Source organism: Erinaceus europaeus, chromosome 3, assembly GCF_950295315.1.
Source record: "Erinaceus europaeus chromosome 3, mEriEur2.1, whole genome shotgun sequence".
NCBI classification, from domain to species: domain Eukaryota; kingdom Metazoa; phylum Chordata; class Mammalia; order Eulipotyphla; family Erinaceidae; genus Erinaceus; species Erinaceus europaeus.
This window is the reverse complement of record NC_080164.1, coordinates 145,372,159-145,389,580: the sequence shown is the minus strand read 5'-3', so window position 1 is coordinate 145,389,580 and position 17,422 is coordinate 145,372,159. Positions and strand designations below refer to the sequence as shown.

Sequence of the window (17,422 nt, the reverse complement as noted above, 5' to 3'; positions counted from 1 at the left end):
CCTTCTTTTATAGACAGAAGTCAACCCAACCTCCACTTCTACAGACTGAAGTATCTCAGCCTTTTTGGTTTTTTTGTTTTGTTTTTTTCCTAATACAGCATGTGTCCTCTCTCATCTGACCTCTTACTGCCCTTTAGCATTTTAATTGCATTTCTCTGAAACTTGCCCAACTGAGAAACAAGGTCAGGAATAGCATACACATTCCAGGTAGGAACACCAGCTGACTCTGTACATGTTTTCAGTCTGGTTTCCTGAAACTTTTCCAAGGACCCTAGTATTTCACTGATCTTCGGGCCTAAAGGAGCTCAGTGCTCCTTTCGGAGTTTTCTCAGTGTGCTTTCTGGGACCTCACTGAGAGCTTCGAGTACATTATCTTCTAAGTCAAGGACTTAACTTTCATTTCCTGCCCCAGATTAGGCTAGAGACTATTTATCCTACCTTAGATCCCCCACACTGTCCAGCCACCCACACAATTAAGGTCCCCCCAAATATGGCATTTGCTTTGCCCAATTTATCTTTTGTAAGTTTCTTCCTTAATTTTATCCTGCTCTTGTCCCAATGAAAACTCATTCACTGTCTTTCTGTAGCTTTGCAAGATCTTCTTGATATTATTCTTGACATAACTTTAGAATTATATCATATTTACAGTTACTTTCTTTCAACGATTTAAAGTATCTCTGATAAACTGTTTCTTAGGGCCTTATACTGCTTCCTCTAGATACAACAAGGATATATCCAATTAAAGATTGTTTACAATGAATGTTTTTTTTTTTTTGCACAATAGCAAAGTTGCTGGCAATTAAAAGACCTACAACCAAGCAAACAGGTTTGTGTTTGCATGTAGACACATTGAGTTCTGCTGAATGTCAAGGCCGAAGTGGAGAATCCAGCTGCTGCTTATACTACTACAATTAGGACAGACCATTCTTGGCAGGAAGCCTTTAAAATAGACCTCCCAGCACCCTGCATAGTTCTGAGCTCAAAGTACATGCTCAACGCACACTTTTAAAGGAATAAATGATTGACTGGTGGAGTGAAGAAGTGAAAAAATATTTTAGAGAAGAAGTGCCATAGGTTTGCCTGAAAGATGGCACAATGGATAAAGCACTGGACTCTCAAGTATGAAGTCTCAAGTTTGATCCCTGGCAACACATGTGCAAGAATGTCCTCCTCCCCCCCACACACAAATTAAGAGATAAATACACATTTTAAAAAAGAAAACAAGAAGAGTCATAGGTATATCACTGGTTCTCAACTTCTCAAGCCAATTTCCAGTTTCCTTTGTTTCTTAGACTCCAGCCTCTTCATATACCCTTTGTACCTTGATGATATTTCTTGGGTCCCCAAACAGCTAGATAGTTTAGCAGTCAAATACTTAGGTAATGAAAAATTTTAATTTTCCTACTGTTTTTGTTTCAAGGAAAACATTCCTGGCAAATCCTCTGAAATATTTCAGGACATAAAGGTGTCATTCGTTTTGATGAAGTACCTTTAAAAAGCATTCAACTCAAACATTATTCTAAAGCATTAAATATGTGTAATTTCACATTAGGACTCTGTTTTTCCTATCATAAAGGTAAAAAGGTAGAAGAATATGATGTTTACCAACTCATGGAACAGTTGTTGGAGTCCTATATTTATTTCTGTGAGAATAATGTTATGAGTATGTGCTCATAATAGAACCTTCATCCTAAGCCTTTGTTCACTCCATCTTAGCTTTGTTCTCCCAAGAAGTCATTCAGGTTCCTTTAATAATACCCATAAATAGCTCCAGTCTTATACAGCTGCAGAGCTTACTGTCCTGGGAGATGCTCAATAATACAATTCATGTTTCTAATCAAAACAGTGACAGAGTTGACATGATTTACAGAGGAGGAGGACTTGATTAGGGACTAGCACACTACCGAACAAATATTAAACAACTACAGGGAATTTTTAATAAGCAGTACTCTCTCTGTTCACAACAAAAACAAGCCAGAAATAATTTCCTGTGTCACAGCTACGTGAAATGAAAGCTGGTTTTTAAGGTTCCTTGCAGTGTGCAGCACACATTTCAACAAAGCAGCCTTTACCTAAGAGAGGCACTGGCTCCTCAGACAACTCCATCTTTCTTGTTTCAGATGGAAACCAGCTGCACTTCTAAACTTCAACAAGCACACCTATCCACAAGGTCAAAACCGGGCTGGGAAGCTCCTCACTGTGAAACGCATCAAGCTTCTTTGCTGGGTAAAGTTCCCCTGCAGTGAATTGTCAGTGACAACCTGTGATCTAGATTTCAATCCCTTGATGTATTCAAGGGTATTATTATTTCTGCCTTTCTGAATGTATAAATAAGCATCTGATATGCAATGAACTAGAGACTGAAACAGACAGTGATTTGAGGGGGGGAATTTTTAGGAGACATTTGAGAATTTTCCACTGAAAACAAGAATTTCAAAAAGCCCAGTTTTGGACTGTTTTTTTTTTTTTTTTTTTTCCCTTCAATTGCACAACTCATTCTCTGGGATGATTTAAGAATGTCCCACACCCCCACTCTCTGGACCCAAGTTTCCAAAACCAATAGCAAAAATAAAAGCAAGCAAGCGAACAAAAAAACCTTGCAGAAGTCAAGGGGCCACTGTATCCTAAGTAGCTTTCAGGTTTAAGTATGCATTGTCAACAACGAGAAAAATCCAGTCATTTTTATAATGAGTCACCCCTTGACAAGAGATTCCAAACCACAAAATTGAACAACTGCATATTTAGTACTATGAACTGCATGACTTATAGGTCTCAGGGGGTTAATTTGAAATTGAGAAAGGCTAGGATATCTTATTAGCATAAATCACACCCCCCCACACACACACACACAGCAAAGGAATGGGAGATGGGGTTGAGGCTGCACGGCTGCACTGAGACTTTTCATGTAGCTGTTCCAGGAGAACCCACGGCTATTTGTCTGGCGGGGGGAGCACTCTGATGACTATTTGATATCATCTTTAAAACAAGACTTGGAAAAGAATATTCTCTCTCCCTTTGGTTCACATGGGATAAAATTGGTAGTCCTTCTTTGACCCAATTTTTTTTTTAATAACTTCAGAGGAGAGATGAACTAGTGCCTTTCTATTAATGTCACAAGTATATTCCACCCAGAGTATAAAAAAAAATCCATCTGCATTTATGGAGTTAATTGGCCTCTATTAATTTTGCTCAGATTCTCTCCTTCCCTGTCGCTTGCTTTTTTTTTTTCTTTAAGAGCGAAAGCTAATGAAAACCATGTTTATGTGCTCAAAGGCACAGAGGAAATTCATTACTCTGAGGAATAGCACACTCCACAAGTGAAATGAAAGTAATCTTATTTATGACAGGAAGGGGCCCTTGCTAGACTGAACTCCACATCACTTAGACTGTTACAGAGAAAAGCTGCAGCAGAGCCCATGCACCAAGTCCAAATGGCGGTCCTGCCGACAACAGACACATTTGTAGCTCAGTTTTTCAAAATTGCCAGAAGCTACAGAAAACCAGCCATTTGACAGAGATGAGGAACAACCTGCTCAAGATGGACCCTTCCTTCCTCTGTCTTTCTGGATCTCCTTGAATTTCATAAGATGCTTCAAATCCTCAGGTCATAGTTTATCCAGCTGCAGGTCTGGATCTACAGCCTTGCTAGTTTCATGACCCAATTCCCTTATTACAAGGGGGTTTCCTTGTAGACTCCTAAGGCATTTCTCCTGTAAATAAATAGCGGAGATGTTTAAGTAACATGTTTCAACAATAAATGTCCACTCTGCCCTTCTCGACAGTGCTCCCTTTCCTTCATGAAAGGCCCATCCTCAGTAAGTATATTCCTCATTTAACTATTTGGGTTTCTTTCCCCCCCATATGCTTTTTTCCTCCTTCATTTAAACAAACACACAAACAACATTATGTCTTGTGTATTAGAGGTTGTTGGAGAGATAGCCACTTCACTTTTCTTTTAAACTACTCATGAGTACTTTACAAAGCACTTCATAAACATGATGTGGAATTTTGGCAGTAATGTGATGCTTTTAGAGTATTTGTGGTGTGGCTTCCTGGAAACATTTTTACTGAAAGTTCCTCTGAGATCACCAAGTCCACCTCTTCCTGCATATATGAGGCTCAGGGGCAGATCCTAGGCTGTGGATCTTTATTATTTTGAAAAACTAGACTTCCCTATACTCTGAAACTTCCCACATTTGGCACAGGAGGAAAGACTATGACTTGGAGTCAACACAGCCAGAGATTTTACATTTATTTATTCAATTGTATTGACACCGGGGTTATTGCTGGGGCTCTGTGCTGGCACTTTGAGTCCATCTCTTCTGGCGGACATTTTCTCCTTTTCATCTGATTTTTACTAGACAGGACAGAGAGAAATTGAGAGAGGGTGGGGAGCTAGAGAGAGCGAAAAAATTAGACACCTGCAGACCTGCATCACCACTTGTGAAGTGGACCCCCTGCAGGTGGAGGGGGGGCTCGAACTCTGACCTTACGCTTGGTGATATGTGCACTTAACCCTGGATGTGCCATCACCCGATATGCCAGAGGTTTTATGTTATCCGACTAAAGAAGGGTTTGTCTCTTCCTCCAGCATAAAATAAAAAGGGGGTGGTGGGGTACCCACAACTGGTTTTCTGGAGTCACATACAGAGATACAATACCAGAGAGCCACTGGGAATTAATTCACTAATCCATATGATCAACACATTTTCATTAACCCTGGAACAGACAAGCAAGCCGAGGGCCCTGGGAAAAAGTTAGCTGCAATCACAGCTGTGGGTCATGTGCAGCAGGCAGGTGACAGATGAGCCTGTGCTGATGTGACTCTGTGCTGCTCTAGTGGGGAAGACAGAGCACTCTGGAGTGAGATGACACTCCTCCAGGACGTGGCGGGGGGCGGGGTTGCTGGTCTGGAGACTAAATGGAGGTGGCTGTTCCAGGCACAAGGAACAACTTGTATACACAGGTCTGGAGAAGAGCGTTTCAGAGTTTTTGGAAAGACACTAAGTGTTCTACACTGGGGAAAGGCTAAAAAGGACTGTGTTGAGAGTCTGATTTTTACTGCCACACCTAAACCCAAGTGTTCCTTCAAGTGTGGTAGCTAACATCACTTGCCCAGCTTTTCTCCCCTGAAATCTAAGATACTCAGTCAGCTTTCACAATATGCAAAGGTAGTTCCTTTTATCTTAAAAAAGGCTTTGAATTCAACTCACCTGGCATTTATGAGGTACCTCAGATGCACAACTCTCTCCACTGTGCTGTCTTGGCCTCAGGACTACACTTAAACTTTCAAAACATAGCTAAATGCATCATGGGGCATTCCCTGGTAGAGTACATGTGATTATGTTTTTTCTCTGAGCTTATAGTATGTACTAGAAATTTTTACTGGTAGAGTCCTGACTGGCAGATGTTTTGAATAAAAGGCAGGCAGACATTACAAGCTAATGATATAACAAAACAAACCAAAAGCCATCAGGTCGGGAGGGAGAAGGGGAACTATGTCAAAATGTCCAGCTTTATTACAGGGTCTACTATTTGCTACCTCAGTTTCTCATTAGGCAAAGAAGACTATATTTAAGGCAATTCCCAAAGGCTAAGTACAGCAAAACACAGTAATAAAGAAAGCAGATACGCAGATGGTCAGGACACAGACCAAGTTGATAGATTTTATGCCTCTGATCCACCATAGTAGGCTTTTAAACACCTGCCGCTCATCCAGCATGCACTGAGGACCCACTGTGTGCTGACCACTGTAGGGTGCCTAGGAATTATGCAGGTGATAAAGGCAACAGTTCTGTCTTGAAGGAACTAGCAAGGAGTACAGAAGAGGAAGCTTTGGACCACTACCACAGTCCCATTTTCTGGATAAAGCGTCATGAAGCCAGGGTGAGCTTCCCTGGAGAAGCCGACTCTCTCAGGTGAATGCTGTCAATCATCAGGTGCCTCAGGACTTTGAAGACTGATCAGCACGTGTCTCCCATCACCAGTAGAGAAACAAGAGGGATTTCCAAGGTCTCCATCTTCTAAGATGGTAACTCAGCTCTATATATCTCAGAAGCTTTATATCCATGCAATTGTGTCAAATAACACATTAATTAAAGTAGCTTTTACCTTTACAAACATTAATTTGGGGAAAGGTACTTTAATCTTCCCCCTGCAGTAACTTGTTCAGGCCACAAAGGGGAGCTCTGGGCTAAAGAATGAGTGGGCTTCCCTTTCCATCTCTATGAAGGGCTTCCAGAGAACAAAGTGATTTTGATCTAATATCGGTAAAGTCTGCAACTTTTATGAGAAGGCAGATTTTTGTAGGGATTTTTGTAGATGTTTTTGACATAAGCTCCAAAACAAATCTCATCTGTGCATGAAGAACTAAATGAAGGTGAAGACTGCTATGTCAGGGAAGTGGCTTGTCATCGTTTGTCCTTAGCTGATCCTCTCTGGGAAATGAGTAAATAAAACACAAATTAAAATATTAGATAGTAATAATAAAAATAATTAAGACCGGCTCAAAAGAAACAGTGCTGTCAGTGTAATGAGAGCATTTTTCAATGTACACACTGCTAGAAGCGGCACTCATAAAATTCCCCATGGCATTGCTTTTGGATAGTTCTGTTCAAACAGGAATCTTCTTTAACCTTCATCCTGAACCAATCAATAACCTCTATGTTTGTAACATTACAGTCAGTTGCCACAGAAATAAATTTGTTGTCACAAATTTTGCTTTGTGGTTGCCACTCCTGCATTAGACAGGAGCAGAAAACAAGAAAATTCTATCTGCCCTCTACTAACAGTTTTCTTGGCTTTTTTTTTTTTTTTTTTTTTTTTTTTTAGGGAATCAAGCAAACCAAAAAATCTTGGGCAAAATTGTCTACCACAATATTTTGAAACTTTAAGCAGTTTTCAAACTCTTTGTATAGATTTCCAAAACTCCAGTTTTGGAAAAAAAAACTGCAGAAAAAAAAATGCAAAAAATTTTTTTGATCTAGCTAAGTCTCTCTGGGTTTTGTAGTCATAAGTATTCAATATCTTCTTTGTACTCAACATAATGAATTAATCATGCCAGAGACAAGTGAAAGGGTCCAATTAGAACATAGGTGAGAGAAAAATACTTTGCTTTTAGTAACACTTTTTTTTAAAAAATTCTTTATTGGGGGATTAATGGTTTACAGTTGACAGTAAAATACAATTGTTCGTACATGCATAACATTTCCTAGTTTTCCACATAACAATTCAACCCCCACCATGTCATCCTCTGCCATCATGTTCCAGGAACTAAACCTTCCCCCCTACCCCAGAATCTTTCACTTTGGTGCAACACACCAACTCCAGTCCAAGTTCTGCTTTGTGAATAACACTTTGTTTTAAATTGAGTTTGTATGGGTTTTTTTCTTTCTTTCTTTTTATGGATCTCAGGAAATTGGAAAAAAAAAACAAAACATGAATTTTCCCTGTATAGTAATTTACAACATTCAAAAATGATTAAAATTTTATCTTCCCTCCTGCCACCAACCCTATTCCTTTCCCTAAAAGAAGCAAAAGTCCTTGTGCAACACCCATGTTTGGGTGGGCAACACTAGCAATTATAACACAATAGGCTATTTTCTGCTTCCTAAAAATAAGAGAAGCAACTATCCAAGGGTAGGAGGGGTTATGCAACTGCACCAGACAAGCCACTCTTCACATACAGGAAATAAGCATGGAAGACATTATGATTACTTCTAAAAAACAAGAAGGCAAGGGAGTGAATTAAAAACTAGTCAAGAGGGAGCTGGGCAGTAGCACATGGCGCATAGAGCAAGGGCAGGCTTAAGGATTTCCAAGTCCCTAGCTCCCCACCTGCAGGGGTGAAGCAGGTCTGCAGGTGTCTATTTTTCACTTCCCCTCTCTGTCTTCCCCTCGTTTCTTAATTTCTCTCTGTCCTATTCAACAACAACAGCTATGACAACAGTAACAAGCACAACAAGGGCAACAAAATGGGAAAAATAGCCTCTAGGAGCAGTGGATTTGTAGTGCTGGCACCGAGCCCCAGTGATAACCCTGGAGGCAAAAATAAGTAAATAAATAATTATAAAAATAAAAACTAGTCAAGGGGCCAGGAGCTAATTCATCAGGTAGAGAACATGTGTTACCATGCTGAAGGACATGGGGTCACCACCTGGGGGTGCCTGCATGGGGAACCTTTACCAGTGAAGCAGTGCTGTTATCGTCTCTGCTTTTCTCTCTGTCTCTCTTCCTTGCTGTCTCTTTTACTTTCTATCATCACCATCATCATCACCATCACCATCACCACCATCACCATCACCATCATTACCATCATCATCATCACCATCATCATCACCATCACCATCACCATCACCATCACCATCACCATCATCATCATCACCATCATCATCATCACCATCATCATCATCATCATCATATCCACCAAGAGCAGTGGATTCAGTCATGTAGGCTAAGAGCCTCAGTCATAACCTTGGTGGTAAAATCAAAGCAAAAGCCAGGAAAATTTAAATAACAGGAAATAGATAAGTAGGCTAATTTTCTGATGGTGCTCTCTGTTTTATATCTATAATTAATACAAGAGATGAAACAGTGTGATAAAAATTTTACAAACCTTAATAACATTTAAAAAATTGTTTGCCTTGTCTTTTTTTAAATATTTATTTACTCCCTTTCGTTGCCCTTGTTGCTTTATTGTTGTAGTTATTAATGCCGTTGTTGTTGGATAGGACAGAGAGAAATGGAGAGAGGAAGGGAAGACAGAGAGGGGGAGAGAAAGATAGATACCTACAGACCTGCTTCACTGAATGTGAAGTGACCCGACTCCCTGCCTTGTCAAAGTTGTATTATTTACATTTCATCAGGTTACAAACTTAAAATATGCAAAACTGCAGTTGGGGAGATAATATAATGGTTACACACAAGACTCTTATACCCAAAACTCTGAAATCCCAGGTTCAACCCTTAATACCACCATAAACCAGACCTGAGCAATATTCTGGTTTGAAAAAAAAAAAAAAAAGACTTCCGGGGGGGGGGAAGACTTCCTTAGAAAATACGCAACACTGTAAGGTGAGTTCTCTTATTATTGTTATTTTATATATTTATTTATTTTACAAAAGTAAAAAGTAATTTTCTATAGTAAAAAGAGGCCTGACACAGCAAAATGGTTATGCAAAAAGATTATCATGCCTGAGGCTCTGAAATCTCAGCACCACTATAAGCCAGAGCTGAGCAGTGCTCTGGCCTTTCTGTCTCTCATTAAAATAAATAAAATTAATTAAAAATATTTTTAAAAGGGAGTTGGGCGGTAGCGCAGAGGGTTAAGCGCATGTGGCGTGAAGCGCAAGGACCCGCACAAGGATCCAGGTTTGAACCTCCAGCTCCCCACCTGCAGGGGAGTAGCTTCACAGGCAGTGAAGCAGATGTATATCTTTCTTTCCCCCCCTCTGTCTTCCCCTAGACTCTCCATTTTCTCTCTGTCCCATCTAACAACGACGACATCAATAACTACAACAATAAAAAAACAAGGGCAACAAAAAGGAAAATAAATTAAAAATATATTTTTTTAAAAACAGCCCTAGGTTGAGAAGCAGAAGACAGTATTTGAAGCCAGCTGTACAAGAGTTCTGTAGCCTGGTCAGATTACTGAGTCACTGTGAGATTTATTTGAAATACAAAATAATTTTTTTATATTACTTCCTATGAACTTTTCCAGTTCTATCCAGTCTAGGGTCATTTTTTTTTTCCAGGGTTATCACCGGGGCTTGATGCCTGCACTAGGAATCCACTGCTTCTGGCGGTTATCTTTTCTCCATTGTTGTTGTTGTTAGATAGGTCAGAGAAAAATTGAGAGAGATGGAGAAGACAGAGAAGGGGAAAGAGACACCCACAGACCTGCTTCACCACTTGTGAAATGAGCCCCCTGTTGGTGGGGAGCCACCGGCTCTAACTGGGATCCTTGTTGCAGGGTCCTTGCTCTTCGTACTATGTGTGCTTAACCTGGAATCTTTATTCTTATAACCAAATTATTAGATCACCACACATTAAAAGTGGCAAAGGAAATCAGCCAAGATCTGTATGTTGAAGGTTGGAACGAAGACAGTTTTGTCTAAAGAAAAAACTGAAAACAATCTCAAAAACATACTATAAACAGCAAGGCCTTTACTCAAGTGAGTATTAACTATAGCACTTGTGACCACATTAGTTCTTGTTTTCTTCTCTCTCTCTCTCTCTCTCTCCAGATAGAGACAGAGAAGTCAAGAGTGAACGAGAGCACAACGCAGAAGCTTCCTTCAGTGCAGTGGAACCAAGGCTCAAACCTGGGCCACCCATATCGCAAAGCAGCACACTGTCCTAATGAACTATTCCACAGCCCAGCTGTATCAATTCTTATTCTCCCTACACATCATCATCTCCTGCCTTCGAAGACTATTACTTCCTGTCTCTCTGCTTCTCCATTCTCCAACATCTCCTCTCGCAACTTCATGGTGGCTGACTTTTTAGAAGCCACCAGATGAGGCTGTCCAAGTATCCCTTTCTTATCTACCAAACTCTGTATCTGTGCTCCCCTGCTCCTGTCTCCAGTTCTGGTGAATAAACTCCCTCTGCTACCAAAGAAAACTGAAATCAAATCATATCCTTTCTTCGGTTCACCTCATTCTGTGACTCACCCCCCCCCAACCCCCGCAAAGCCAGAATCTCCACGCAGGTCTATAAAGTCCTCCTTTGCCTTGAACACTGCCACCTCTCCTCCAGCCGCAGCTGGCTCATCCCACTCTCCTGGCAAGCCAATACTGCAGGGTCTTTGCATTTGCTGTTCCCTCTACTTGGTACCCCATCCCCCAAACAGCCAGAAGGCACACTCTCTTGCTCTTTCAGGTCTGCTCAAATATTTCCTTATTCAGGGAGATCTCTCTTGATTCCACTGTGTGCCCTCCCTTCAACATTCCACACATTACATATTTGTTTATTGCCTTCCTATGCCTGAATGCGAGCTTCATGATGGTAGAGATATGCTGGATTTTTTTCACTGTTCTAACCCCAGTGAAGGTGAAAAAGTCAGACACTGGTATTTACTAAATAATATAACTGCTTTCCTATGACACAATTGAGCATTTAAGTTCATGAAGTGTTGATATTGTTGCAGGATAAACCAACCATCTTAAAATACAACAAACTATGATATAACCATCATTCATAGATTATAAAATGGAAAAGGAAATATGTTAGCTATGTACTGAGAGAAAGCTAGATCAAAATCACACAGCATTCTACTATTGCTCTGGATAACAGGAGACCCAAAATAAGGCAGAAATGCAATATTCCTGACAAGCATTGCTCCTGACGGCAATAATCCAGTGTTCTCACACTTCAGAGACCAATTCCCTTCTGGTGATTTCTCCCCAATTCATCCTAAGTGGACAGAATCACTCAAGTCAGAGTGATTTATATTCAGTCAATCAATTCTCTGTCAGCAGGAAAACTCTGCCAGGCCCATGTGTGTAGTTTTCACGCTTGGAGTTTCTTCTATTGTGAGACAGACACTTCTGGGGAAGAGACTCCACATATCAACCCTAGAGACCAAACACAACCTTCCCAAAGAATGCTTGGGACATATAAATAAAACCAAACTCATACCAGTCTGATTTAGCTCACTAAGCACTGTGTAATGCACGCACTCACGCTGTATCTATCTTAGTGTGTTTGTGTCAGTTCTTATTAGGTTTTAGAATAAGAGAAGCTATAACCAGGCTAGTTGTAATAGCCACTCATACTGTATGTACTCACGATGGCCAGTTCTGAGGAAGTTCCACTGTCTAAGCAGAGAAGCCTATAAAAGCTATAGAAGTGATAGCCCAGTGGAATATTCTAATTCCCACTTGATGAGTAAAGATCAATATGCAATGTAGAAACTATTTAGGTCAGACAAGCTCTCTTATATCCAGATAACAGACAGGAAAAACAAAAACAAAAAAGAACACTATAGCCTATTTCCTAGGTTACAGAGTAGCCATAGTCATTAGGAATCCTAAGAACTGGAGCTTTCAACCTAACCACTCCATTTCTAAGACTTTATACCCTATGGAACTTATCAAAGATAAGGAGAAAGATTTATGTGCTAGGACATTCAAAATCTGGGAACAACTGGGATGTCCACAAAATAAGAAAATGTTTAGATAAATAATAGCAGCTCTAAGAATGAACATGATGCAACTATTAGAAGTAATTCTTTGCAAATAGCTTGAGAAAAAAATCCTGACAAAGATTCACTTTTATTTAAGGCCTTATTTATCTGTTTATATGTATATGCAAACATGCATGCCTATGAATTGAAAGAAACGAAGGAAAATTACGGAAATTTTCCTGAATTAATGGGATTAAATATTTTTAAGCATCATAGTTTTCTACTATATCATTAATTTAAAATATACCATTGACCTGATTACTAAAGGACATTTAGTCGTCATCAGGAAAAGAAACAAAGAATAAAAAATTCCTCTGGGTTAAAGAATAGGAAAGCTACCAGGAGAGGGGATGGGATATGGAGTTCTGGTGGTGGAAATTGTGCCCCTCTTTTCCTATGGTCTTGTCAGTGTTTCCATTTTATAAATAAATAATAAAATAAAATAAAAACAAATCCCTCTTGAATGTAAAGAACCTGGAGAACCATGGCACTTAATAAGTGATCATATCAAATTTTGCCAAAATTCTCTTTTTTGATAGATATACCCCTTCACCAAAACTTCTAAACAAACAACATACAATGTCAGAGCTGTGCGTCTCAACAGCTCACTCAGCCTCGCGGCAGTATTCCAGTGGTCACTCATTGGTTTAATTTAGATTAATATAGTGGGTTGTAGGTGGCTATTCTGCTTTGGATCTTAAGCCATTCTAATTATTATCATAAAGGACAAGCAACTGGAGAAGTTTAAAGTTCAAGCAGCAGAGACTGCCTTCAACATCTCTGCTTTTTGGCTCACCAAATTGCAAGAGTCTGGTGAGTCAATATGAAAGATTCCAAACACAAAGGTCAATGTTGGGCTACTGACCTTCCTGACCCCACCTTGGAGCCAAGAATTGCAGTGCAAATTTTCCTCCCATGCCAAAACCATTAGCAACCAGCTTATCTTGGTTGAGTCTTTTCTGTGACAACAATTTCTGAATAGATAATCATTCTTCCAGTGCCCACACACTAAATTAACATGTCAATTTCATAACTTCTTCTCACTGTAAAGGCCTCTAGTATATCTGTAGTCATGCTTACTTGCTAATGTTAATTTACATGAATTAGACAATATTTTCTTTTAAACCAAACTGTGGTCCCTCTCAAAAATCATGTGGTCTAGTGTAGATGTCACAAGCCAGTTTATACACCTCTTTTGAGTTAGCAGGTCACTGTTTCAGAACAGCTCTAGAGGAGATGAACTGTTTGGAGCCATGTCCAGTTGCTTTTTAGAAAATAGTTTTTAGAGAAGCTAAAAAGGAAAATCACAGGGAGAGGTTAGGGAACTGTCAGTACTATTCTGTTTTTCTACTTCCCCAAAGGGACAGTCACTCAATCCTGGTAATTACTATCCAAATAGCTCTGTTGTGTACATCGTCAAGTTCATCCTCACAACTTGATGCCTGGAGCTGTGTTTCCTTTGAGATGATTTTCGCTCTCAGAAACTGCAGGCTCTTTCCTAGAGTCTCTTTTTGTCTTTGTCTGCTTCTCTTTCTTCTCCTTCTTCTACTACCTCCTGCTCCTCCTCCTCTTCTTCCTTTCTGTTTCCTGTCTCTCCTGGGGGGGTAGGAATGATGGTGGGTACAAGTAATGTGTCCCACTGCCTCATGTTGCCCAGATGTAGTTACAGTAACTATGCACTAAAGGTTGAAAATCTGATGTGAAAGTTCTTTTTGCCAGGATAGATAATCTACCTTTTGTTGAAATCAAACTTTCGTCCCAGACATGCCTCCTTCTAGAATTTCTCCTGTAACCACTTTATCATCTCTGCCTAAACAATTCAAACTGCATCAAGTGCTACATTCAAAAATAAGTCTTAAATTCTCTTAGAATTTTTCCACAATTGAGACCGACATACATATATATATCACATAGATGGTAAGATACTAGTAATGTAAGAAATTCAGTTAAAGCAGAAGCCCATTTTATTTTATTTTTTCTTTTATCATTCCCACCACCAAAGGACTCTGTTGGGATTTTCCCCCTCCCCCGCCCTAATGAAGCTAAATATCAACTCTCACCCTCCATTTTAAACCTATTTTTTTTTAAGTTTTCTTTTAGCTTTTCTTTTTTTAATTTTTAATTATAATTATTTTTTTATTTACTGGATAGAGACAGCTTGAAGTTGAGAGGGAAGGGGGTGATAGAGAAAGAGAGACACCTGCAACACTGCTTCACCTCTTGCAAAGTATTCCCTCTGCAGGTGGGGACTGGGGGCTCGAACCTTGTGCACTGTAACGTGTGTGCTCGACCAGGTGCACCACCACCTAGTCCCTTAAACCCATTTTAAAACCATCAGCATATAGTTATTAGGATATTTAATTCTTGATGGAGCTATTAAATAGACAGCAACACTAAATATTTGTTATTTTAAAATTTATTTAAAAGGATATTCTAAAACCCCAAACACTGACCTTTTCATTCCTGATTCTTTAGTAAAGGGGAAATAGATTTTAGATAATCAGTTTTGATAACAGCAACTTCTAACATATTTATCCCTTTAGATTTGATTTAAAACTATCAGATTACTGATTTCTTCTAAGCCTGCAAATCATTCTCTGAGCGGAAGCATACTGTGTGGCATGTGCCTTTAAAGATACTGTGCCTGTTCTCCTCAGAAGAATTTATAGTCTAGAGTGAGAGAGAAAAATACAAATAAATAATGGTGGTACACTGTGGGATGAAGTAATTTCTTTGGGACACCCAGAAGGTGAGAGTTTTGGGAACAGTTTCTTAGAAAAGGTGACATTTATGATGTTAAGATATGGGGGAGAGGAAAGGAAGAGAGGTGGTGGTCTTGGAGGGAACATTTCAGATCTTTCTGACTAGACTTTTCCAATAAATTTCTTTTATGGACTTCAGCAAAATCTTGGATGTTTTGTTTTTTTTTTCTCTTACACAAAGTAAACAGTACTGACAGATGAATAAGGTAGCTGTTCTTCTGTAATGCCTCTAGCGTTGGCCCTGGAGACTGTAAGACAGAACCCAAGTGACACCCAATGATAGCTGGTGCCAAGTCAGCAGATGGGAAGCATTACTAGATCAGTTCTTGTCCAATGACTGGATGCTAGGACCCCAGTGTGAAGAGTGAGGAAGGGTCACGGGACCACGTATCAACATGCAGGGTGGTTAATGCCACTGGGGATGTGTCAAGTTATATGTGGTGTTGTCAGAATACCTTCTCCTGCTACAGTTTCTTGTCTTGAAGCATTGGAATGGGAAAGGTATTTTCACTGGTAGGTTGGGAAAAGAGGTTTAGCTGTCACAGGATGTCAAATGCAAAGTGATTACTGAGAAATGTTCTCACAAAACAACAAGCACTGAAATGTGTTAGTTTCTCTTACTGGAGGACTGAATTTTTTTTAATTAGTAGCAACTGGACTAAGAATATGGTACTGTGGCTGGGTGGTAGTGCACCTAGTTGAGCGCACATATTACAATGTGCATGGACTAGGGTTTAAGTCCCCGGTCTCCGACTGTACAGCAGAAGCTTTGTGAGTGGTGAAGCAGGGCTGCAGATGCCTCTCTGTCTCTCTGTTTCCCCTATCCCTCTCAATTTCTGGCTGTTTCTATCCAATAAATAAAGATAATTGAAATAATAATAATAATAATAAATAGGAATACAGGATCTTTCTGTCTTCTCTACAAATAAGATTGCCCTGAAAATATTCCTGAGTGGGCATGCCCAGAATGGCTGAAGTCACTGGAAGACGACATTAATACAAAAAGCAGTTAAAACAAAAACAAAAGCAATCAAACAAACAAGCCTGTACTTTGATTGCTTCCTCCTATTGCTTTTTTTTTAATTGGGTGAGGGTGGGCAGTTATATTATTTGTATCTATAATGTCACAAAAAATTGTTTAGTTTTTTCCTTCTGGAAAACTGGAGGTTAGTAAGTAAAGTGAAAATACCTATTTGGGAGGATGGTAAGACTGAGAAAGGTTAGGCCTAAGAGTTAGGAAACCTACTTTTGAATACCAGTTCTGTGTGACCTTGGCAAACTTAAAACATTTTCCTGATATTTAACAAAGGAATTAATTCCTGCCAAACTAACTCATAGGGTAATTTAGAGATCAAAACAGAGATGAGATAATCCTTCAGAGACTGACTGGTCAGCTAGAAAAAGAATGTAAGATGAGTTCAGTTTTTCTTCCCAACATTAAGTAACAGCAGAAAATAATAATTGTAACTTGTATGTGTATAGAGACTTTGACACTTATTCACTGCTTTATCCCATGTCTGGCACAGTGCCTGGCACAACGTTGGAGTGTAATATATATTAGCTGAATGGATAGGACCAGGCAAATCTACAGACTATACAGAATTTGCACAGAGATTGCACAGCATAGGCAACTGTTGAGAGCCCAGAAAATATATAGGTTCAACTTTATAGAGGTCAAAATGCAGAATGAGACTTCAAGAGGGAAAATCTTTCCTATGACAACACTAATATTAAGCTCCCAGGTTTATCCCCTACTTCTCATCCTACCTTCTGGTATGAATTTGAGATGAGACTGAAATCTGGATTGGTTGTGAGATAAGCCAGAAAGAGAAGGATGCATATGGGATGATTGCACTCATAGAAAGCGCTGAAAAACTAAGAACAGAAGGGAAAACACAAAGCAGAACTTGGACTGGAGTTGGTGTATTGCACCAAAGTAAAAGACTCTGGGGTGGGCGTGGGGGCTTAGATTGTTATGTGGAAAATTGAGAAATGTTGCACATGTACAAACTACTGTGTTTTATTGTTGACTGTTAACCATTAATCCCCCAATAAAGAAATCTGCATTTGTGACTCCGATTAATGAGTCTTTGATTCCAACACTGCACTAGGGAAAATCAGGGCACCAGCTAACTTAAGACATACTTTGGGAAAAAGAATCATGGGTCAATGTGGATATAGCCTAAAATATTGATTCCTGGAAGTTCCAGGAACGCAGGAACTTAGTCCCTACTTAGAAGGTAGAGTCTTGATGGACAAAATGCTTTGACATCAGCCTCCTTTGTCATATACTTCTTTTGTTTCTTTGATGGCTACATAGGATTCAATAACTTTTATTCTACGCTTTATCATTACACCACTGATTTTCCTCTTTGTGCATTTAGCTTCATTTTATTTTCAACTCTTATTCTTATTATTACTATTATTGTGGTTAATGCTTTACATGTGACATATGCACACTATTTCAATACAT

The 17,422-nt window shown here is 39.5% G+C and overlaps 1 protein-coding gene and 1 long non-coding RNA gene across 2 annotated transcripts in view; both read right to left on the bottom strand.

The window, feature by feature from the left end:
• SCFD2 (sec1 family domain containing 2) overlaps window positions 1-17,422 on the bottom strand; it is a 421,358-nt gene that overhangs the window by 137,021 nt on the left and 266,915 nt on the right. The gene's annotated exons all lie outside the window — the stretch shown is intronic.
• On the bottom strand, window positions 2,621-5,306 carry LOC132537711 (uncharacterized). The gene is made up of 2 exons (XR_009549169.1): window positions 5,214-5,306; window positions 2,621-3,710 (listed from the first exon to the last, which is right to left on the bottom strand). It is a non-coding gene; the product is annotated as an uncharacterized LOC132537711 (long non-coding RNA).